We start from the raw sequence: 20,118 nt of genomic DNA, 5'->3' as shown, positions 1-20,118 counted from the left end.
GTGTGTTTAATAAACCTTAGGAAAAACCAAAAAAATTAGTTGTAGCTCTTAGTTAGTTTAATTTCCATGCTTGTGGTAGTAATTAAAAAGAAAACCCAAAAATATTTCCCGTTCTTCTTTTGCTTGTTGGGAGCTTTCCCGTGTAAATAGTTGTATTTCTTTTCTTTTCTTTTCTTTGGGGGTCGATAGGAGAATACCATAATTAAATTGTTGAAGTGGCTCTTATATGCATTATTGTTGATCTGACAAAAGAGCCCATATTGCCTTGTCTTCTCCTGTTTATTGAATGCCCGCAAATTCCAGCTTAGTCCAATGCACATGCACTCTTATTATTATTCACATTGTTCTGTCGTGCAAGTGAAAGGCAATTATGATGATATATGATGGACTGACTGAGATAAGAAAAGCTGGTATGAACTCGACCTCTTTTGTTTTTGTAAATATGATGAGTTCATCGTTCTTGATTGAGCTTGTTATGAATAAACATGTTTGCAATGACAATTAGAGATCATAGTTGCTTGTGCCATGATTGATTAGCTATGAGTTATAATGGTTTACCTTGCGTGCCAACATGCTATTAAAATGGTTATGATGTGGTATGATAGGGTGGTATCCTCTTTTGAATGATTTAAGTGACTTGACTTGGCACATGTTCACGCATGTAGTTGAAACAAATCAACATAGCCTTCATGATATTTATATTCATGGTGGATTATATCCTACTCATACTTGCATCCAATGTTTATTAATTTTAATGCATGTACATGACTTTTGTCGCTCTCTAGTTGGTCGCTTCCCAGTCTTTTGCTAGCCTTCACCTGTACTAAGCGAGAATACTGCTTGTGCATCCAATCCCTTAAACCCCAAAGTTATTCCAGATGAGTCCACTATACCTTCCTATATGCGGTATCTACCTGCCGTTCCAAGTAAATTTGTATGTGCCAAACTCTAAACCTTCAAATAAATATCCTATTTTGTATGCTCTAATAGCTCATGTATCAACTAGGGCTGTCCGTATCTTCCATGTTAGGCGGGTTATTCTCAAGAGGAGTGGACTCTGCTCCTCACTCACAAGATAAATGGCTGGTCACCGGGATGCCCAGTCCCATGCTTTATGCAAACTAAATCAAAATAATTTTAAACAAAACTTCCCCTGGGACCTGATGTATGTTGGAGGCACTCGTTGTTTCGAGCAAGCCATGGATTGATATTTGTTTGTGGAGGGGGAGTATAAACTTTACCATTTTGTTTGGGAACCGCCTATAATGTGTGTAGCATGGAAGATATCGCCATCTCTTGGTTGTTATGTTGACAATGAAAGTATACCGCTCAAAATATTAATTATCTCTATTTCAAAACTGAGCTCTGGCACCTCTACAAATCCCTGCTTCCCTCTGCGAAGGTCCTATCTATTTACTTTTATGTTGAGTCATCACCCTCTTATCAAAAGCACTAGCTGGAGAGCGCAGCTGTCATTTGCATTCATTACTGTTAGTTTATATTGGGTGTGACTATGATTGGATCTCTTTTACCATGAATTACAATGTCTAGTCAGTCCTTGATCTTTAAAGGTGCTCTGCATTTATGTTTTGCGGTCTTAGAAAGGGCTAGCGAGATACCATCTTGTTATATCATATTATGATTGTTTTGAGAAAGTGTTGTCATCCGAGATTTATTATTATGGCTTGCTAGTTGATTATGCTACTGATATGGGTAATTATGAGATCTGAGAATTATTACAAATGTGGTTAGTTATAATCTTTGCTGAAAACTAGAATGCTAGCTTGACATATTTACAACAACAAGAGCAAACAGAGTTTGTAAAAGTTTTTCTTTATTTCTTTCAGTTTGTCAACTGAATTGCTTGAGGACAAGCAAGGGTTTAAGCTTGGGGGAGTTGATATGTCTTCGTCGTATCTACTTTTCCAAACACTTTTACCCTTGTTTTGGACTCTAACTTGTATGATTTGAATGGAACTAACCCGGACTAACGCTGTTTTCAGCAGAATTGCCATGATGTTGTTTTATGTGCAGAAAACAAAAGTTCTCGGAATGACCAGAAACTTCACGGAATACCTTACAATAAATAATAAAAAATCCTCGCCAAAGATGAAGACCAGGGGGCCCACACCCTTCTCACGAGGGTGGGGGCGCCCCCCTAGGGCGCGCCCCCTACCTCTTGGCCCCCCTAGAGACCTTTCGACTCCAACCCTAACTCTATATATCTGCTTTCGGGGAGAAAAAAATAGGAGAGAAGATTTCATCGCGTTTTACGATATGGAGCCACCGCCAAGCCCTAAAACCTCTCGGGAGGGCTGATCTGGAGTCCGTTCAGGGCTCCGGAGAGGAGGATTCATCGCTGTCCTCATCATCAACCATCCTCCATCACCAATTTCATGATGCTCACCGCCGTGCGTGAGTATTTCCATCGTAGGCTTGCTGGACGGTGATGGGTTCGATGAGATTTATCATGTAATCGAGTTAGTTTTGTTAGGGTTTGATCCCTAGTATCCACTATGTTCTGATATTGATGTTGCTATGACTTTGCTATGCTTAATGCTTGTCACTAGGGCCCGAGTGCCATGATTTCAGATCCGAACCTATTATGTTTTCATCAATATATGAGAGTTCCTGATCCTATCTTGCAAGTCTATAGTCACCTATTATGTGTTATGATCCGTTAACCCCAAAGTGACAATAATCGGGATACTTACCAATGATGACCGTAGTTTGAGGAGTGCATGTATTCATTATGTTCTAATGCTTTGTTCCGTTTCTCTATTAAAAGGAGGCATTAATATCCCTTAGTTTCCATTAGGATCCCGCTGCCACGGGAGGGTAGGACAAAAGATGTCATGCAAGTTCTTTTCCATAAGCACGTATGACTATATTCGGAATACATACCTACATTACATTAATGAACTGGAGCTAGTTCTATGTCACCCTATGTTATGACTGTTACATGATGAACCACATCAGGCATAATTATCCATCATTGATCCAATGCCTACGAGCTTTCCATATACTGGTTTACGCTTATTTACTTTCCCGTTGCTATTGTTACAATCACTACAAAATACCAAAAACATAACTTTGCTTTCGTTACTCTTTTGTTACCGTTACCATCACTATCATATTACTTTGCTACTAAACACTTTGCTGTAGATATTAAGTTTCCAGGTGTGGTTGAATTGACAACTCAGCTGCTAATACTTGAGAATATTCTTTGGCTCCCCTTGTGTCGAATCAATAAATTTGGGTTGAATACTCTACCCTCGAAAGCTGTTGCGATCCCCTATACTTGTGGGTCATCACTTTCCCACATGCTTATGGGCGTCATCCGTGCTGAGGTTGCTGATTGTGACGTTGTAGATCGTTAGATTTTGTTCATTTATTTGCACTGGCATCAGTCTTTGATTGCCCAGTGGATGTAATTTCCTATAATATATGCTGGATGTGCAACGTTTTTCCCTGTATGCCGTACATTTTCTTGATCGGTTTTGGTCCTGTGCATAATTGCTCGTTGTAATGGGCTCAAATTATCTAATTTGGCCTAAAGACATGTATGAACTTTAGTGGGCCCATTTAGTTAATGGGTCGTTACCAGGCCGAAAGTTAATGGTCGGCCCTCTTACCTCCCGGGTCGTTAACAGGCCGACATCAAAGCGGGCAACAGGTGGGCCATTTGATTCCACGGGCCGGTAACAGGCCGTTACTAAGTTCGGGCTACAAATGGCCCAATGATAACCCACAACTATAGAGAATCAATTGTAGCCTCTTTCGATAAGTAAGAGTGTCGAACCCAACGAGGAGCTAAAGGTAGAACAAATATTCCCTCAAGTTCTATCGACCACCGATACAACGCTACGCACGCTTAACGTTCGCTTTACCTAGAACAAGTATGAAACTAGAAGTACTTTGTAGGTGTTCTTGGATAGGTTTGCAAGATAATAAAGAGTACGTAAATAAAAACTAGGGGCTGTTTAGATAAAGAAGCAATAAAGTTAGTATAGGCGAGTGTGGAAAAGTGGCGCACTACAAAAAAAGACACATCCGTGACATTTTGGACCGAACGAAATTTTTTTTGTCATACTTATGAAACTTCTATGAGGATAGTTGTGACAAAAACCGGCATCATCATAGATGTGGTGGGGTCCTACTTCTATGACAAAAAATCATGGCAGAAAATGGGCTTTTCGTCCTGGACGGGCCGGAGACGCAGCCGCATGACATTCTTTGGGCCGTCCATGACGGAAAAAACCGTGGTAGAAGCGAGGACGAGGAAAATGTCGGGGTGTTCCCAGTTACGGTGGGTGGTCAGGGCCGAGCGATGCGTGTTTCTCTCGTACACGCACGCGCGTGGGTGCGAGGCGTTGGCTCTAACGGAACCCGAGCGAGGCGTTGGGCTCTAACTAAACCCGAGCGATTGCACTGCAGGCTACGTGTTACTGAACCCGAGCGATCGATCGATGGTTGTTGACTGAACCCGATTGAGCGACTCCTTCGCTATTGCTACTAACTGGAGCCGATCGATGCTGCCTCTGGATGAACAGTGAGCGTTGCTAGGGGGTTGGATGAACAGTTTCCGGTGGGGGTGGATGAACAGGACCCCGTGGTGTTGCCTCTGGGTGAACAGGACCCCGATCGATCGAGCCGGTTGGGGCTGGATGAACAGGACCCCGTGGAGGGATGGATGAACAGGACCATCCCGTGGAGGGCTGGATGAACAGGACCACCCCGTGGAGGGCTGGATGAACAGTAGACGGTGGAGGGCTGGATTAACAGTAGCCAGTGAAGGGGTGGTTGAACAGGAGCCCGTGGAGAGGGTTGGTTGAACACTAGCCGGTGGAGTAGCGCGCGGTGGAGGCTGGATGAACAGGAGCTTGTGGATGAACCGTCGCAGGTGGAGGCTGGAGGAGGTCGACGGTGGATGCACTACAAGAAATATGTCAACTTGTGACCTTGACTATTGGTCACTAAATGGTCATTATTTTCCATTTGTGACTTTTTTGTGACAAAAACAGATGGTCAAAAGCTGACGGTCGTAAATTGAAATTAACGACCTTCTCTCTGAGAAGGTCGTAGACGTTTACGACCAAAATATGTCTACTGTTTTGTTTTGGTCACTAGCAGCCTCCCCAGGCCACGTAGGCATCCGACGTGGTAATCTGATGTGGCAAAAAAATCAGCCCGGCCCAATTCAATGTTTATATGGTCCGAGCCCATTAATTCATATATACAGTAACACTATTCTGATCCTAGAATCAAAATAGTTATTTTGATCACAGCGACCCTATAAGGAGCGGAATAGGTGTTCCCGAGATCCAAAGAGCAGAGCCAGACCGGCCCATAAACACTTTTCTGAACGGCCTTATAACCAGCGACGACCTTCTCCTTCTGCAGCCCCGCCGCCGTTCTCCTCCGATTTCCCCGCCGCCGTTCTCCTCCGATTTCCCCGCCGCCGCCTCCTCCCGTGACCCGTCGCCAGCCTCCTCCCGCGACCCGTCGCCGACCTCCTCCTTTGACCCGTCGCCGGCCTCCTCCCGTGACCCGTCACTGACCTCCTTCAGCGACCCGCCGCCGGCTTCCTCAAGAGGATCTACTGCCGGCCTCCTCCCGTGACCCGCCGGCGGCCTCCTCCCGCGGCCCCGCCGCCATCCTCATCCTACCAAAGCCGGCCATGCGCACCCCCACTGGCGCTGCTGCAAAAACACGTCGCATCAGTCGCTACTTCTCAAGGTTGAGGATGGATTGGAGCTTGCTGGAATTGGAGTTGCACGGGCGACCTCGCGCTCGTGCTGACGCACCTTCACGGAGGCCTCTGGTGTCCCTGGCGACCACCTCTTCATTGCGCGGCCGTGGCTCTCTCCGGCCAGAGCAGCCGCTGCGTCCTGCACCTGCCCATGCTCCGCCGCCTGCACACCTCGTCTTTAGTATTGGGTGTCCCTGGCGACCACCTACCCATGGGAGATCCCATGCAGGTCACCGCACCATGCTCCTGCAGGTCGATTGCGCCGCCGCACGAAGTTCACCGGCCAGAGGTGGTGCCGGATCCGTCGTCAGTGCACCACCTCGGTCAACCTCCACCGCCGTCCCTGCATCTCTCCAATTCAGTTGTCCAGGGCCACCTGCGCACTGCCGCTAGGCCACACACTATCGTGTGCCTCCTCCTCCCAGGGCACTCCCTTTGGATCGGGGCCGGATCCTCGTGCGTGTGCAGTCATTCCAGCTGCATCGGGCAGTGCTCTCGCTGCAACCATACTTGGGCTGCTAGTCTCTATTGAGATTCTTCCATTTGTGTGCTTCAACCCTGCAACTGATGCATCTCCTGCGACTGGCTTGTCCCCTGGTCCCCTGCTTTGTTGGAGATAATTTTGGTATAAATTTTGTGGAAGCTATGCACTATGGATCTGTACACAAACGTTGCACTGCCGCTCCTTGGTCTCCAAATCGGCTTAATATTGTTTTGACTGAAACTGACGTTTTGATGTTTGTTTGAACTGAACCTTTATGGTTTGTCCTGTTGATAACTACAGAAGTAGATGGATTGATGCCAGTGGTTGCTGCTAGACAACTCTCTTTTCTGCTAGTGCGTGCGACCCAGCTGCTTCTGCTTCCCTCTCTTCCCGTCGCTCAATATTGATGCCGGTCACTGCTAGCTGTTGTTGTCGGACATTGCTAGTTGTTGCTGTGCCATGTGGCTGCCCGGCGCCACTGCCGTTCTATGGCTGCTGTTGGTACGCTGTTGCTGCAGTTCAACGTGACAAAACGAGTCATTTCTGTTATGGATTAGCACGACCACTGTCCGTGGTTAAAGAAATGAGAAGAGAGAGAGAGAAGAGAGAGAGAGAGAGAGTGGATAGGATATAGCGGTGGGCGGTGGATAGAGACCATCAATTATAGTGAAAAAGGTAATTCTTTCTCTGGCACTTGGTGCGTGTGTATTTCTCTGAATTGTCGTTAGTGTGTTCTCTCTACAAAGCATAAACTATGCTTGCTTGTTTCATGTCCTATTCAATTGGCAGAATGAAAATAAAGGATCAGTTTTTCACACGCATTCTTGTCATGCGAGTTTACAAAAAAAAGAGCCTTTCGTCTAGTACTAATTTGTATGTATGTTAAGTAGCGCTCACCCACATGTACTACGACTGGGAAGTTCAACGACCAGAAAACTATAGCTTCAGGTATGAAACCACATAAAATTCAAAGAAGAAAAAATAGTATGTAAAAGCCGGAAAGTTCAACCATACAAACACAGAAAGTTAAGAAAAAACATTCAGTAGTTCATTTTTGAGAAACGTGAAACTTAAAAAAAATTAATAAAAAATCCATGTGCAAAAAAGAACAGAGATTTAAGAGGAAAAAATTCAAGAATATTGTGGGTATCTAGAAGTTCGTATACTATGTCCCAAGAATTTTGAAGAATAAAAAAACTGTAAGTGGAGTTCAAAAACAAGGGCGCAAAAGAAATATGTCTAATTTTTTCCCCGATTTAGAAAAAAGAAACGTAGTTCGAAATAAAATAATTGAGGAGATCAATGTATCTAGAAAATATCCTCTCTTTTATAATAAAAATTGGTTTTTCATGTATCTAAAAAAACAAGAAGTTTCAAATAAAAAAACAGATTGTCTCTGTTTCAAAAAGAACTACAAGTTCAAATCTAAATAACGGAGTGATTCGATTTTTATTACAAAATTAGGATTTTCGCTGATTGTAAATAATGACCCAAGATGTTCATATTGAAAAAATAGAGCAATACAAATGTTCTAAATGGATTTTCGACATTTATAAAAATACCTAGAGGTTCAAATTTAAATAACGAAGAAGTTCAATAATTAATACAAACCCAAGAAGGTAAATTAAAAAAAGTAGTTAAAGAAAGTTTATAAAAATGGATTTTCCCATTTCTTAAAGAACCATAGAAGTTCAAATTTAAATAATGAAGCGATTTGATGTCTATTACAAAACTAGGACATTTCCTGCTACAGACGAATAACACCTAGAAGTCCAAATTAGAAAAATAAAGCAATTTGATGTTTATAGAAGAATACTAAAAGAATAAAATCAATAATTTCAAGTTTAAAAAATAGAGAAGTTCGAATAATTTTCCCATTTTCATAAAGAACTAAAAGTTTGAGTTAAAATAACAAACAGGTACGACTTTTATTAAAAAAATGGATAAAAAGGCAAAGTCCAAAATTTGTGTTGCTAGAAGTTCAAGTCCTCATCCGAAGAAAGTTCAAAAATTCTTGCGAGAGAGGTTCGTCGTGTATTTACATGTTCAAAACACACAAAAATAAGTCATTTTTATGTTTTAAAATAATTCTATTAATCCGTTACAAATTTGAAATAAAATGCTCTATGTGAAAAAAGTTTCTCATATTCAACAACTTTCCAAGGGTATATCGTATGCATTATTTCAAAATAAATGGTTAAAATATACGTGTATGTTGTTCAAAACAAAATTTTAACCGTATTAGATAAAAGTTGCATATTTTCAACAGGTTTTTAAAAAGGTATATCATTTGTGTAACTCCAATAAATCTGTGAGAAACTACGAACAAAAATACATAACAGAAGTTGAAAGTGAAAACAGTGGAAAGTTCAACTACTATACGGAATGCATTTCAGATCAAAAAAAAAGTTAGAGCGGTTCGATGTCTATAAAAAACTCAGATTTTTTTCGTTACTAAAATGAAATAGAGAGAAGTTCAAATTGGCAATAGATGGAAGTTCACATACTGCATGGAGTGTGTTTTGTATGAGAAAATAGGAGTAAAAAGGCAAAGTCCAAAAATTTTGTTGCTCGAAGTTCAAGTGCACACACTGGAAAAATTCAAAAAGTTCCTCTTGTTCAAGAAGTTTCCACAATGGAAGCTCAAATTAAAATAACAAAAAAAAGTTTAGAAAATTTAATTAGTAAATGGATTTCCCCGTTTCTAAAAGAAACCTAGAAGTTCAATTTAACGTACTGGAGGTTTATTGAAAACTCGGATTCTAACTGCTAATAGAAAATAAAACCAATGTGAGGTTCGAATTAAAATAAAATGGAAGTTTGGAGTTTATTAAAACTAAGATTTACATGTTCGAAAAACAAACACCAATGCCATTTTGGCCTTTTTAAAACCAACTCATAAAAATGAAAACCATTTCTTGCTAGAAGTTCAAGTGCTCGACGAGGGTAAGTTGGAAATTGTTACCCACTTTATGCACACATAATTCTCGCTCCCGTTTGTGTCTATGTTTTAACAAATAAATCAAAATTTAAAAAAATGTGGAAGTGGTCCAATATTTATGAGAAAACTAGGATATATGCTAAAAGAAATAAACCAAGAAATCCAAATTATAAACAAACTCAGATTTTCCTTGTTAGTAAAGAATAAAAAATGATGAAGTTCAAATTAAAAAAGAGGAGTAGTTCGATGTATACGGGAAACTCAAATTATTACCGTTTCTAACAAAAATAATACTGAAGTTCAATTTACAAAAAAAATGTTTGATGATTATTTAAAAACATATTTCCTTTCTAAGAAATATGACTAAGAAGTTGAAATTAAAATAACAGAGAAGTTCGAAGTATGTAAAAAACTCAGATTTGTTATAAGAAGTAGTGCACGTTCAAAATTTATATTGCGGGACATCCGACCTCCAACTACATGTTTTAAAATAGCAAGAAAATGATGTCCAACCTTCAGTTACGTGTAATTCGATGTATACACAAAAATGTGACAGAAGTTCAAGGTGAAAACAGCGAGAAGTTCAACTAGTACACGAAATGCGTTTTAGATAGGAATATAAGAATAGAAAATAAAAAGCTTAGAAAGTTTGTTGCAAGAAGTTCCTCCTGGTGAAGTTCAAGATCTCTAGTGCGAGACGTCCAACCTTCAATTACATGTAAAAAACAGGCAAAAAACGACGTTGTTTTTTCCATTTTTAAAACTACTCTCAAACGACAAAAAATTGTAACGTTTGTCTATATGAAAAAGATGCTCCTATTCATAAGCTTTCCAACGGTATATTATATGTTACATTCCGATGTACAATTTAAAAGTTTCATGTATACCAATTAAAACACATTTTTGTGTAATGAAAACATTATTTTGAACCGTCACAAGTATGAAAAAATGATAAACGCGGGAAAGTTGCGTGTTTTCAACAGCTTTTCATTGATATATCATTTGCTCAATTCTGGTAAGTGGTTGGGGAGTTACGGGTAAAAAATAACACGTGAAAAATAGAGTGAAGTTCAAAAAGAACTGATCCAGAAGTTCAATCTCTTCACGAAGTGCTTTTTCGGAGACTCTGTTATTTCGATGAAGGCAGAACGCGTGATCTCAGAAGTTAAGATCGATAACTGCTAGAAGTTCACGTAGTACACGGTGTGCATTTTGTATTAAAAAAGAATGAAAATGCAAAGCCTAAAGTTTTCTTGTTAGAAGTTCAAGTGCTCGGCCGGAGAAAGTTCAAAAATTCTTGTGATAGAGGTGAAAACAACACAGAAGTTCAACTACTGCAAACGAAAATACGTCACAGAAGTTCAACGTGAAAATAGCAGGAAGTTCACCTACTACACTGAATGAATTTCAGATGAAAAACTTTCAAAATCGTCGCGAGTATGAAAAAATGATCAACACGGGAAAGTTGCGTGTTTACAGCAGCTTTCCATCGGTATATCACCTGCTCAATTCCGGTGAGTGGATGGAGAGCTACGAGCAGTGGATGAAGAGTTACGGGCAAAAAAACACATGAAAAACAGAGTGAAGTTCAGGTACACATGCCGAGAAGGTCAGGTTCTTCACGCGGTGCATTTTCGAAGAATCTGTTTTGAAATAAAGGCAGAACGAGCGATCTCGCTGTTTTCGAAATTACATAAAAACGGCTAGGAATCAGAGAAAACCTTCAACATGAAAAAGTTTCGCATTTTCCCTAGCTTTTCAGCGGTATGTCAGGTGGGTCCCCACTGTCAGGTTCTAGAACTAGGTCCTAGCCGTCGGGGCAATATTCTTCAATTTAAATACTCATGAAATACTTCAAATGTTATCAACCATCAAAGTGCTACATCATATAACACACATACAAATGTGATCAGCATCAAGTTTACAATGAGATAACAAGCTCCACAAGTGTACAATCACATGAGCCAGATTCTGCTACATCATATAACACACATACAAATATGAGCAGCATAAAGGACCCCATTACTCTCAGAACTAGCTCCAATGAGAAAGAACTATTCTTCCTCCAACTTCTTTGTACTGATGCTCACGAAGAAACATGAAAGCCCAGCATCTGCACGTTACAAAAAAATATATTTAGGAACAAAATAGAAGTAGATCTAACAGCATATTTAAGAATAAATAACAGAATAATGAAGTTCATGAGACATTTTAGAATCAACTTGACAGTTGATAGTAATGTTTGCATTAGACACATCCAAAACTAAAATTACTAAAGATATATCCTCAACAGCCATATAGCTTTGTTTAATATTACTAAGATATATAGACATTAGTTTGTTTTAGCATGGACTCTAGCACGCTGAGAAAGATGTTAATTATGCTTGTTTAACAGGTACAAACATACTAGCTGATAGAGAAACATTCCAGGAAGAATTGATGCTTGTTTAACAGGTACAATCGATACTGCTATCTCTAACAGACAAATTTAAAGTTTTTAATACATTTTTTCTATTAGTAAATCTGAATATGCTACTTCCTGATTCGTGGCTGCATAGTCCAGCTAGCTACACCAGTTTGCTCTCATGCAAAAATTAGAAAAAAATGTATCATTGGTAATTATGCAACTCTGTTTGGAGTCATTTCTCCAAACAGTTACTGCTATTATAGTTACTGCTGTATCCTAATTAATAGTACTTTACAGTAGATAAACATTTGTTGATGCTAAAAAAGACAAAGGCTTGTGCCATGACATGTCCAGCAAGCCTAATTAATAGTGTCAAGCTGTGGCAGGACATCAAAGAACAGTACAGTAGTAACTTAAGCATGCTCCCCTGTAGACACACACACACACACACACACGCGATCAATTCAAACCCAAACAAATCAAATCACACTCTTCATCTGGACCGCTACAGATCCATGTATGGACGCTTAGCATCAAGCATTAGGCCATGAAGCATCTGTCCAATTTGTTCAACAAGACGAGTACATACCTGACTCCAGGTCGATGCGGTGGATGGGGCTGTACTTGAACATTTGGTCCAGGGACGAGCCTGCTAATCCAAATCGAACAAACAAATTCATTAGGAGGGGATTGGTGAGACAAGGAAGAAATGAAGTAAACATACATACATGTCTATATATAAGCAGCAGAAGCAAGTAATATAAATACATCCTCTTTCTTCCTCTACAACACTAACTAGAGCAACATCAATCATTGTACACAAGGAGCAGCAGCAACAAGCCGATAAAGAAAGCTCAAGATTTGTGCCTTTTGCAAGTTTTAGCACACTAGTACATGCGTTAAAATGGAAGCGCCACTGCTGGGTTGCAACAGCCAACAAACTATAGGGTTACCGTCAAGTTAGCATTACAGAAAGTGAAAAGGAAAGTGGAAAAGACATGGCAGCCTATAGTTATGCGGAGAACATCGACAAGTAGCCAACATGATGAGCATTGTGCAGTTTAATAACACAATGTATTAATCTGAATACACGTGAACAAAACTAGCAGTGTTATTAATACACTGCTAAATGAGCATTCAGGATGCTTATTATACACGTGAACAAAACTAAGCCAAAACATAGTAAAAAACTGCTAAATGGACACTAGCAGCAAAATGAGCATTGTGCAGCAAAAAAAGCAATGAGCATTGTGAACAAAATGGCCATCAGGCTACAACAGGGAACAATGAGGTGTTAGTTGGATGCAGATCATAATTTCATAACACATCAAAACTGACCATGGAAAGCATGATAATGGCCTAAGTAGATCTGAGATTTCACACAAAAGTGGCAACTAAACTAGTGCAGAAGTGTATTCATTTTTCCTGAAAAATACGATCCTAGGACTCCAATTGCATATCAGATCTAAAAATACAAAACGAAATGACTAAACATCACAGGTCAGAGGCTTAAATTATGGACTATGAACAATTCATGTTCCTGACTAATTCAGAAGGGTCGCGTTGATCGAACACTAATTGGCGCATCCTCGCGTGAAAACAACTAGACCTACACGGAAAGGTAATCGAGTAATCCCATCACAGCTCAAATCACGCATCAATTACAGCCTAAATATTCCAAACCAGAGAATATCCACGATGGGAAACCCTCTCCAACCAATCAACACATCCGAGCAACCGCATACGAGTCGACATGAGAAGGGGCGAGAGGCGGGAGATGGGGTAGGACGAACCTGGATGCCATGCTCGAGGCAGTAAAGTTCCCAGCACGCGTTGTCGACCTGGATGCCGGCGTGCACAGGAAAGATCCATCAACTGGGAAAATCATGGCTCCACGGGAGGCTTGAGCCTATCAGCCTCTGGACCCTGTCCTTCTCCGTGTTCTCCAGCAGCCCCGGCATGCATCATCCACAACAGCAGACCACCACATCAACCGCAGCTCAAGGAAAGGATTTTACAACAATATTGGGTTGCAAAAACAACTCTAAGAGACTGATATTGTAAGTTCAGTGACATTCACAAGCCATTTGCATTTTTATTCAGAACTGTGCAACACCATTGACATTACTTTCACAACAGAAACAAGAAACCATGGTGCATTGTAAAATGACTACATTGAAGTTTCAAATCACTGGATTTAGAGAAACTAGAGAACATCCCGTTGGCATGTGTACAAAAGCAGGTAACTAATCCAGTATTAATTATGTACAATGGGATATGTGAAAAGCAAGCTTTCCAGCGTGAAATTAGCAACTCCACTAAGAAAAAGCTGCTGATGAATTGACAGTATAGTTTCTGAATTCATGACAGGTGCACAACAGCTACGGCCTGCAAATAAGTAAACGTTATGCACCAAGTAACATACAGAACTGGCAGTCAGCTTGCATTCATGTACAGTATGATGCAACTGACATACTGAACTAGCAACTTAATTGTTCAGTTTACTCCTTCACCATGGCAAAAAAACATGTTATAGTTTCTGAATTCATAACATACGCATGACAGTCATGACTAGCAATAAGTAAGTTGAGTAGTACATCTCAGACATAACATACACATTGCGTAGCGTACCGAGAGGTGGTGGAGGTAGGCGAGCACGGCCACGTCGTCACCGGAGACGACCTTCTCGGCCTCGTCGACTGCGGTGAGGTTCTGCACCGCAGGGCCCAGCTTCTTGCCGACCCAAGCCACGATGGCGTCCCTGCAGCAAAGCAAAAATTCTTTCTTAACAGCCGCAGAGCCGGAGTAGGGAGGGAATTGGGGATCTGCAGAGATCCTCACTTGGTCCTCTCGCCGGAGTAGTCCCTAGGCACGCCGTCGATGAAGAAGAGGAGGGTGGGGTAGCCCTGCACGTCATGCGCCTGCGCCAGGTCATGGTCCTCGATGCGTCCACCTTGGCCAGCGCAACGTCGATCCCCTGCTCGGCGAGGCTGGCGTTGGCGGCGGTGTAGTGAGGCGCGAGCGCACGGCAGTGGCCGCACCAGGGCGCGTAGAACTCGACCATGACGTGGCGGCGGGCGGATCTGAGGGGATAGGCTTCCCGGAGGAAGCGACCAAGCCGCGTTCGCATGGGGGCACCGCTGTCGGCAAAGCTGAGGAAGGGGTCATCGCGGCCGGGGATCTGGAGCTTGAGAGGAGCGTGGGGAAGGGGGATGGGAAGTGGAATCGAGGTCGGAGACGCCGGATCCGTGCGTATGGGGTTGGCGTGATTGCAGAGGGGCTGGCGGGGAGGGCGCGGCGCTAGGGTAGGGGAGGGAGGGACGAGGTCGGCGTCGGTGGTTGAGGAGGACGACGAGGTCGGAAGTGGGTGGGAGAGGACGGGGAGGAGGTGGATCGGGAGGGGCCGAGGACGGGGAGGAGGAGGTGGCGGCGGCGGCGGCGGCGAGGAGATTGGGAGGAGGGAGGAGGGGTGCGACGGGGGGATGGGTTTGATCTAGGGTTGGGGTGTGTGGGTATCTCTTTTTCTTTTTTGTTTCTTTTTTTTTCTATAGATAGATGAATGGATGGATATGGGATGGAGAGATGGATGGATGGATGGACGCCATGTCATCGATCCGTGGGAAGAGCCCTGATTGGTTCGGAAAATCAGTGGTTTAAAATAGTTTCTAAGTACTAAAAATAGGGGAATTTTGTGAAGCAACTATCAAAATATTTTGCAAAACGGCACAACTAAATTTTTCACTCAAGTTAGACCCCATTTTTATGGATGATCACCGATTTGCATGCATTTTTTATCTTCCTAGATATTTTTAATCATTTTCTTGTAGTGAAAAAGGTTTTTTTTTCTGTGAAGGACCTACCAAATATTTGTTGCAAAATTGGACAAAATCAATTTTCTAAAATACTAGGCCATATTTAATGCACAATTGATCAAATGGCTGGGTGTCAAAAGTTTTGATGCACCTCTGGTGAAAAAGATAAATTCATGCCGATTCAACAGGAAGCGGGTCAAATTTAAACTACAGCTGCATCATAGTTTGCTCTTTATTTTTTCCAAAAATCATTTCTAGGTACATAAGTATCTATTTAATCAGAGAAACATTAAAAAATTTCCAAGGTTCAACCACTAGCTAGGAACGGTCAAGCCCGCCGTTTTGACCGCATTTTGAAACCGGCTTAACAAATTCAAAAAAAATCAAAAAATTGGAAAACCTTCGCATTGTGTCATCATATGTGACCAAGTTTCCAGGAAAAATAATAAACTTGTAATACGACAATTATTTTAAAAATGTTCTCAGAAATGAGCTATCATGCGTGAAGATTCATGACTTTCAAGCCAAGTGATCAATCTTATGGCCACGTTCATGGCATAGTTTGTTCAAATGATCTCATATTGTGCACAAGGGTGCATCTTGGAATTCCAAACAATGTTTCCTAAGGGAGTTTTCATTTTCTTTGCACGGAAAATTCATTTTCCATTTTCCGAGTGCCCGAAATGAGTTTTTTTGTGTGAAGGACCTACCATATATTTGTTGCAAAATTGTACCAAATCAATTTTCTAAAATATGAGGCCATATTTAATGCACAGTTGACAAAAATGGTTGGGTGAAAAATCTTTGATCCATCTCTGGTGAAAAAGACAAATTCCCGCCGATTCAGTAGGAAGCGGGTCAAATTTGAACTGTAGGTGCCTCATAGTTTGCTATTTTTTTTTCAAAAATCATTTCTAGGTACATAAGTATCTATTTAATCAGAGAAACATCAAAAAAATTCCAAGATTCCACCATTAGCTAGGAACGGTAAAGCCCGCCGTTTTGACCGCATTTTGAAACGGGCATAAAAAAATCAAAAGAAATCAAAAAATTGGAAAACCTTCACATTGTGTCATCATATGTGACCAAGTTTCCAGGAAAAATAATAAACTTGTAATACGGAAATTATTTTAAAAAAGTATTCTCAGAAATGAGCTATCATGCTTGAAGATTCATGGCTTTCAAGCCAAATGATCAATCTTATGGCCACATTCATGGCATAGTTTGTTCAAATGATCTCATATTGTGCACAAGGGTGCATATTGGAATTCCAAACAATGTTGCCTAAGGGATTTTAAATTTTCTTTGCACGAAAAATTCATTTTCCATTTTTCGAGTGCCCGAAATGAGTTTTTTTTGTGAAGGACCGACCATATATTTGTTGCAAAATTGGACCAAATCAATTTTCTAAAATACTAGGCCATATTTGATGCACAATTGACAAAATGGTTGGGTGTCAAAAGCTTTCATCCATCTCTGGTGAAAAATACAAATTCCCACCGATTCAGCACGAAACGGGTCAAATTTGAACTGTAGCTGCCTCATAGTTTGCTATTTATTTTTTTCCAAAAATCATTTCTAGGTACATAAGTATCTATTTAAGCATCAATACATAGTTTGGTGGTGATACGTTGAGGTTTGGACGGTGGCCCAGGGCCCAACTCCAAAGCGCGTAGACTCGCATGCCCGCCGCGTGGTCACCGCGTGACCGTGGCGTTGCCATGCGTTTTGGGAAGCCTAGGCATGTCTAGTAGGTTTGGCACTCTCTAGGTAGATGCTTGAAAGAAAATAACAACAGAAGAATCTCAAGAGGAGACCGAACAATGCTCAAACATGAGTTAGCACCCAAGTGTTTGATTAGTGGTACGAGAAATGCACAGGGCCAATGGGCCGGAGTTTTGGCCGGGGATGATCATCTACTAAGGACACTATCTTGGAAAATTTGCAGCTCAAATGGAGGAGCCTAGGTGTCACTTTCTTTGCAACGTACCACACTGGACAAAAATTGAAGCCACACTCACATGTATTGTTAGATGGGGCTCAATTTTTGTGGAGAGCAATGATTTGGGAATATAGAAGATGTGGCAAAAATCCAGCTCATTAGGATATTCCTAGCTAGTACTTCGTTCACAACAGTTCGAGTTGAACAAAAACTTTGGAAATTTGCCGAGGAAGATTTACCAGGCAAATGGAGTTGAATATTGTCATGAGGCAATGATTTGGGTAGTAAAGAATGCCTAATTTTTTTGGGAATTTTAGGAATGACAGAAATATAAGTTGCTTCACAACCTAGGGAAAAAACTGACACATGGACATGACACATAGGCAAAACTGATGAGGTGGCGCCTAGTCATATCAACCCACCACAATTTACAAGGTTATGCCCATCTATATTGGTCATGATCAGCTAGAAATAAGGCAGCGGACCAGTGCTATATGCTTTATGACCATTTTGTGTCAGCAAATTACGACCTTTCTGACCAAAATGGTCATTATAGTTTAGGGTTTGGAGCCCCCCGAACAGCTTTTGACCAATTGGTCTCAAATGGTCATAGATCTATGACCAATTCTTCCAGGGTCACTGACAGAAGGTCACTAGTTGACATATTTCTTGTAGTGATGAACAGTAGCCCGTGGAGTGTGACGCCCCCGATTTGACCGTACACTAATCATACACGCAAAACATGTACGATCAAGATCAGGGACACACGGGAAGATATCACAACACAACTCTACAAATAAAATAAGTCATACAAGCATCATATTAAAAGCCAAGGGCCTCGAGGGCTCGAATACAAGAGCTCGATCATAGACGAGTCAGCGAAAGCAACAATATCTGACTACAGACATAAGTTAAACAAGTTTGCCTTAAGAAGGCTAGCACAAACTGAGATACAGATAGAAAGAGGCGCAGGCCTCCTGCCTGGGATCCTCCTAAACTACTCCTGGTCGCCGTCTGCGGGCTGCACGTAGTAGTAGGCATCACCAGTGTAGTAGGAGTCGTCGTCAACGGTGGCGTCTGGCTCCTGGACTCCATCGTCTGGTCGCAGCAAATGGGTATAGAAAGGGGAAATGAGGGAGCAAAGCAACCGTGAGTACTCATCCAAAGTACTCGCAAGCAAGGAGCTACACTACATATGTATGCATTGGTATCAAATGGAAAAGGGGTATCATATGTGGACTGAACTGCAGAATGCCGGAATAAGAGGGGGATAGCTTGTCCTTTTGAAGACTACGCTTCTGGTAACCTCCATTTGGCAGCAGAAGAAGAGAGTAGATGGTCAGTTCACCAAGTATCATCGCATAACATAATCCTACCCGGTGATCCTCCCCTCGTCGCCCTGTGAGAGAGCGATCACCAGTTGTATCCGGCACTTGGAAGGATGTGTTTTATTAAATATCCGGTTCTAGTTGTCATAAGGTCAAGGTACAACTCCAAGTCGTCCTGTTAACGAAGATCATGGCTACTTGAATAGATTAACTTCCTTGCAGGGGTGCACCACATTTCTCAACACGCTCGATCCCCTTTGTCCGGACACACTTGTCTGGGTCATGCCCGGCCTCGGAAGATCAATATGTCGCAGCCCTACCTAGGCACAATAGAGAGGTCAGCACGGCGGTCTAAATCCTATGGCGCATGGGTGTGGGCCCATCGCCCATTGCACACCTACACGTTGCGAGGGCGGCCGGAGAGCAGACCTAGCAACCTCCCTTACAAAGGAAGTTGCGTTACGCGGTCCAACCCGGCACGCGCCGCTCATTCGCTGATGTCACGAAGGCTTCGACCGATACCACGACATCGAGTGCCCATAACTGTTCCCGCATAGTTGGTTAGTGCGTATAGGCCAGTGGCCAGACTCAGATCAAATACCAAGATCTCGTTTAGCGTGTTATTTTGACATAACCGCAGACGCCGACCAGGGCCCGGCCCACCTCTCTTCTAGGTGGTCTCAACCTGCCCTGTCGCTCCACCACAAAATAACAGTCGGGGGCCGTCGAGAACCTAGGCCCACCGCTACCTGGGTGGAACCACCTGCCCCTTCAGCCCCCAACATCGGAAATCACTTGCGAGTACTCAATGAGCCGACCCGACTTTAGTCACAACATGTATAGAATGTATGTATAGTATATACCCATGATCAACACCCGATGTGATCATGGCCCAATAGTATAGCATGGCAGACAGACAAGAATGTAGGCCCACTAATGATAAACTAGCATCCTATACTAAGTATTTGGGATTGCAGGTAAGGTATCAACAACGGTAGCAACAATGACAGGCTATGCATCAGGATAGGAATAACGGAAAGAAGTAACATGATACACTACTCTAATGCAAGCAATATAGAGGAGAGTAGGCGATATCTGGTGATCGAGGGGGGGGGGGGGCTTGCCTAGTTGCTCTGGCAAGAGAGAGGGGTCATCAACACCGTAGTCGTACTGGGTAACAACAGCGTTGGTCTCGGTGTCTAGCAAGAGAAGAGGGGGAAGAAACAATAAATATTAAGCAAACAGATGCATAGCGATGCATGACATGACAAGTAGCGGTGCTAGGGGTGCCCTAATGCGGTATGAGGTGGTAACGGTGAAGGCGGGAAACATCCGGGAAAGTATCCCTGGTGTTTCGCGTTTTTGGACAAATGAACCGGAGGGGGAAAGTTACGTGTTCACTATGCTAGGAATGCGTGGCAGATGAACGGGCTGCGTATCCGGATTCGTTTC

The 20,118-nt window shown here is 42.2% G+C and overlaps 1 long non-coding RNA gene across 1 annotated transcript; it reads right to left on the bottom strand.

Annotated features, from left to right (window-relative positions):
* Nucleotides 1-11,036: 11,036 nt before the first annotated feature.
* LOC147981964 (uncharacterized) lies at nt 11,037-15,060 on the bottom strand. Its single transcript, XR_015599085.1, has 4 exons — nt 14,426-15,060; nt 13,378-14,345; nt 12,174-12,233; nt 11,037-11,290 (listed from the first exon to the last, which is right to left on the bottom strand). It is a non-coding gene; the product is annotated as an uncharacterized LOC147981964 (long non-coding RNA).
* Between the last annotated feature and the right edge of the window lie 5,058 nt (nt 15,061-20,118).

This window comes from Triticum urartu, chromosome 3A (genome assembly GCF_056163025.1).
Source record: "Triticum urartu cultivar PI428250 chromosome 3A, HENAU_Tu73, whole genome shotgun sequence".
Taxonomy (NCBI): Eukaryota; Viridiplantae; Streptophyta; class Magnoliopsida; order Poales; family Poaceae; genus Triticum; species Triticum urartu.
The sequence above is the reverse complement of the archived record's forward strand: the minus strand, read 5'-3'. Positions and strand labels throughout refer to the sequence as shown.